General features: G+C 36.8%; 1 pseudogene; it reads left to right on the top strand.

Moving 5' to 3' along the window:
• The first annotated feature begins 318 nt into the window (after nt 1-318).
• Nucleotides 319-2,140, top strand: LOC119506827 (annotated as a pseudogene).
• The last annotated feature ends 3,405 nt before the right edge of the window (nt 2,141-5,545 follow it).

Below are 5,545 nucleotides of genomic sequence, written 5' to 3'. Positions count from 1 at the left end.
ATGATGTGTATATTCCTGAGTACATCCATTATAGATTCAATCATAATTCATAAATTAAAAAAAGAGAGTGGTAATAAATATCTAGCATCTTTAATAAGGAAAGTTAAAACAAAGTATAATCAGGCTCTTGCGTATACTCATTACATCCCTAAGGCTAGAGTGAGGCAATAGTTGGGTAGCACCATTTTGGCTGGTGGCTGTTGGAACACCTTGTGTGGCTGAGGAGTTAAGGCTAGAGCTGATTTGGCCTCTGAGCGCCCCTTGAGAAAGGGACTATTTTTTTTCCAGAAGGCCTGGATATTCTTACTTTTCTAAAATTATGGTGGACAAATAATGAGAATTGCTACTATCAACCATGACAAATATAAACCGAAGAAATGTTGGCAGGAGTGTAAAAAGAGTTGGCCTGTGGTTCCAGTGGGAAAACTATGCATACAGAATACACCCCAGAGCAAAATAACATGGGTTTCTGAAACTCTTTGTATTGGTTGCAGTATTTGCATTAGGAAATGCCCCTCTGGTGTTTCATCAATTGTCAGTTTACCAAGCAACTTGGAGAGAGAAACAACACATCAATATTGTGCCAATGCCTTCAAACTTCACAGGTTGCCTCTCCCTTGTCCAGATGAATTTGGGGATTAGTTGGAATTAGTGGTACTGGAAAGTCAATTGCTTTAAAAAATTTAGCAGGTAAGCAAAAGCCAAATCTTGGAAATCATGGTGATCCACTTGAATGGTAAGAAATTTTGGCTTACTTCCTTGGATCTAAATTGCCAAATTACTTTACAAGATTCAAGATGACTTAAAAGCCATGATCAAACCTCAGTATGCGGACCACATTCTCAAAGCTGTAAAGGGGACTGTAGGGTCTATTTTAGACAGAAAGGATGAAACAAAGATGGAAGCAATTGTATGTCAACAGCTTGATTGAACCCATCTTAAAGAACGAAATGTTGAAGATCTTTCAGGAAGAGAGTTGCAGAGAATTGCTTGTGTTGTTGTTTGCATACACAAAGTTGATACATTCTTGTTTGATGAAACTTCTAATTATCTAGACATCAAGCAGCATAAAAGACTGCTATTACTATATAATCACCAATAAATCCAGATAGATATATCATTGTGGTGGTGCATGATTTAAGTGTATTAAACTAGCTCTCTGACTTCATCTGCTGTTTATATGGTGTACCAAATGCCTATGGTGTTGTCACAATGCCTTCTAGTATAAGAGAAGGCATAAACACTTTTTGGATGACTATGTTCCAAAAGAAACTTGAAATTCAGAGATGCACCACTAGTTTTTAAAGTGGCTGCGACAGCACATGAAGAAGAACTTTAAAAGGTGGGTATGTATGAACATCCAGGAATGAAGAAAAAGATGAGAGAGTTTGAACTAGCAATGGTAGTTGGAGAGTTTACAGATTCTGGAATCATGGTGATGCTGGCAGATAATGGTACTGGTAGAAAGACTGTTATCAGAATGTTTGCTGGAAGACTTAAACCTGATGAAGGAGGAGAAGTACCAGTTCTACATGTCGGTTTTAAGCCATGGAAAACCAGTCCCAATTCAACTGGAAGGGTTCACCAGTTATTATATGAAAAAATAAGATGCTTATACTCATTAACAATTTGTGACTGATATAATGAAGCCTCTGCAAACTGAAAACATCATAGACCAAGAAGTGCAGACATTATCTGGTGGTGAACTGCAGCAAGTAGCTTTAGCTCTTATTTTGGACAAACCTCTTGATGTCGGTGTAATTGATGAACCACCTGCATATCTGGATTTTGAGCAAAGATTGAAGGAGCTAGAGTTGTCAATTGTGTCATACTCCATGTGAAAAAGACAGCTGTTGTTGTGGAATGTGACTTTAAAAGGACAACCTCTGTTGTAGAATGTGACTTAATCATAGCCACCTATCTACCAGATTGGGTCATTGTTTTTGATGGTATTCCATCTAAAAGTACTGTTGCAAATAGTCCTCAGACCATTTTGGCTGGCATAAGTAAACTTTGGTCACAGCTTGAAATTACATTCAAGAGAGATACAAAGAAATATAGGCCAAGAATAAATAAACTCAGTTCAATTAAGGATGTAGAACAAAAAAAGACTGGAAACTACTTTTTCTTGGATGACTAGACTGAATCTGAGAATATCGACAAGCCATTTATCAAAAGAAGCACTTATTGGGATTGCTGTATAAAAGTTTACTCAGGTTTCATCCCCCACATACTCTGGAGCTTGAAATGTAATTTACTTAATGTAACATCAAAAGCCAGTTGTGTTGTAAATTGTAGTCTGAACAAAGGAAATGCCGCTCTTCTGTTCTTCGTGCTAAGTCCCTTTTTGTGCATAACATTTTTAAATGAAGATATTTCAAGTTATACAGATTACCTCCAAGATTTCCAAAGAGCCATGGGTGAGACTGCAATAACCTTAAGAGAATATGAAATAGATGTTAAGTCAATCATAACTAAATTGGTTAGTTTAGGGATAGTGGAACCTGGTGTGCCTCCATAGTTACCTGTTTTAAGTTAGTTTCCTTGATTCCAATAATTCCCAGACCTTTGGCAATCACTTGTTTCTATGGTAACTAGTATTATAGAAAAAAGTAGTTAAACTTGAGTAATCACACCTGGTTTGAATCTTTTGGCTTAGCAGTTTATGGCCTAGACAATTCACTTATCTCCCTCAGTTTCAATGTGAAATGAGGGTAAAAATTAAAATGCCTCACAGAAAGCTGTGAAGGTGACCTACGATCATTTATATACTGATAGGGTACATTGGTGTGTGGGGGTGTGTTCTCGTTGGCTAATGCTGCCAGAATGCAAAACACCAGAAATGGATTGGCTTTTATAAAGAGGGTTTATTTGGTTACACAGTTACAGTCTTAAGGCCATAAAGTGTCCATCAACAAAGGGTACCTTCACTGGAGAAAGGCCATTGGCATCCGGAAAACTTCTGTTAGCTGGGAAGGCACATAGCTGGCGTCTCCTTGCTCCTAGGTTGCGTTTCAAAATGGTGTTCTCCAAAATGTCTGCATCAGCTTCCAACAGCCATCTTCAAAATGTCTGTCTCAGCTCCCGTTTGCTATAATCTCCTCTTGTCTAAGTTTATATAGAGCTCCAGTAAACTAAACAAGGCCCACACTGAATGGGCGGGGCCACGCCTCCATGAAATTATCCAATCAGAGTTATCACCTACAGTTGAGTGGGGCACATCTCCATGGACACTGAACCAATAGGTTCCAACCCAATTCACACTAATACGTCTGCCCCAACAATAATGCATGAAAGAATATGGCATTTTCCGGGGACATAAATATACAAACTGGCACAGGGTGTGTGTGCATAAAAGTATACATGAGATATTCATGGTGAACTATTGTAACCCATCAAAGCTTTTTTTGGTCCATCAGCCAATACATGGCCTTCACCATTTCACCCATCACTTAAGCTGAATTCTTCTTACCGGAGTCTTCTCACATTTATGCTAAGTAAACAAATGCTCAGATCTCCCCTCTCCCTCTATCTTCTTAGATATTAAGCTAGTTGGTTGTTTTGCTCTTTCAGGTCTCTGATAGGTTTGCAAAAACAATGCTCAACTAGGCAACTTGACAAATTCTCTGTGTAATTTCAAAATTCCAAAAGCATCCTGGATGTCTACCTCTCTCAGTAGTCACTTATTCAAGCCAAGAACTATCTTTAGGTCACACCTAGAATTGACCCAGTGAAGAAAACAGCTGGCAGGAGTCATTTATTCACAGAAGATTTCTTAACTCTTGGAATTCAGCTTCTCAGTCTTGTTGCTCATTTTCAGTTTTGTTTTGTTTTTTCCAGGATTCCCTTCCCTAACTGAACTCTAAACCTTGGGCCTGGTCTGAATCTAAGGCCAAAAGTTTTTCTCCTCTTTGCTTCCACAGCTCTCTGGTATCCTTAAAAATAGATTATTTATCATTTATACAGCTCTATTTAGTTGTTGTATCTGGACCGTTGTGCTATCTTGCTGCTATTCAGAAGGAGAAATTTCTCCTTTTAACCATTAGGCTTTCAGATTTTCTACCTCTGAATCATTTTCTGATAAATTCTGTACAATTTTTTTTGTGTCTGCCTTGTCAGTTATGGTGTTTAGTTTTTTCTACACAATCTTCCAAGCAGTTATCTTGCTTTTAATTTCAAATACGGTTTTTTCTTAAAAAATTTATTTGGTTATTTTCTTTCTCCTGTTTTGTGTACAGTAATTTTTCTCAATGTTTCTATGCCTTATTTGATTAATTATTTAATTTAGGCACATCTGTTCCATAGAGTCTTTCAAATTATTGCTCAATGACTCTATCTTTTATATCTAAGTCTCCACTTTGTATGAAAATGTATGCTTTGTTTCTATATATGTGTGTAGAGGTTTAAACATTTGATCATGCCTAGGTTTTATAATTTTTGCAAACTCATCTTTAGAAGGCATTTCCCCCCTTTGGGAATATGTGAACATGTCCTTCCCAAATAGTTTTGATTTTGCTTTTATCTGGTGTTCCAGGGATATTACTATCAATGTACCAGTTTTTATATTAACTCCTTTGTTTTGAATCCTTAGCACCAGATAGCTGGTATACCATAATCAAAATCTTCACAAAGCCTAAGCCCAGGCTTTCACTTCCTTGACAGTTATTTCTCCCCTTTATAGTTTCAACTTGATAGTATGCACCCCAACATATATTAGGGCTAATAGACAAAATCTTTTAAGTTCCCTTTTTCAGCCTTGGGTCACCCAACTCAATGTCTCATGTGGGAATTAGAGCCCAGGCCCAAGTCCTTATTGCCTAGTTCCCCTTGAAATATCTTAGAAACAGTTCAGTGTTAATTGATCCTTATCACTGAGTTTATGGTTCTTTTTTTTTACCTCCCTTTCTCCTTTCCTTCCTTCTTCCTAGCTTCTCTCACTTCTTTCCTCACTCCCTCCCTCCTTCCTTCCTTTATATTTTCTTTCCTCTCTTTCCTTACTTACTTTCCCTTTATTTCTTTTATTTTTACTTTGTGTTCATCTATGGTTTTTCTCTATATCCATCATGTATCTGTGTAGTCAGACAATGTGGTTTTGATTAAATCCTCCTGCTATGCTAACAGAAGTGAAAATACACCCTATACTTTTTCCTTCCTATATTTTTCATATTTCCTATAATTAGCAGGCCTTCCTTGTGTACAGAAAAAATAAAAACCAACTCAGAAAAAAAAGGAATTTCAATCAAAATTGTTATTTATAACTGTGATAAAATACTCTAATTTTTCCTTTTCCATGAAAAATATGGTTGCTTGTGCACCACACATAATAGATTCTGTTGACTTTGAAACACCTTTTTTCTAAATTGTTCTATTTAACATAGACCTTTGTGTTTATATAGGAGGGAGTTGCTAAAAAGAAATGAAGAATAAGCAGATCTGGAATTTTAGGCAGTTTTAATGCAGAAATATTCCCCTGTCTAAAATCTTCCAAATTGCTGCAATCATCATGATTAAATTATGTTCTCTCTCATTTGGATATTTATTAATA

This window comes from Choloepus didactylus, chromosome 12 (genome assembly GCF_015220235.1).
Source record: "Choloepus didactylus isolate mChoDid1 chromosome 12, mChoDid1.pri, whole genome shotgun sequence".
NCBI classification, from domain to species: Eukaryota; Metazoa; Chordata; class Mammalia; order Pilosa; family Megalonychidae; genus Choloepus; species Choloepus didactylus.
Note: the sequence above shows the minus strand (reverse complement) of the source record. Positions and strands in the feature narration are given on the sequence as shown.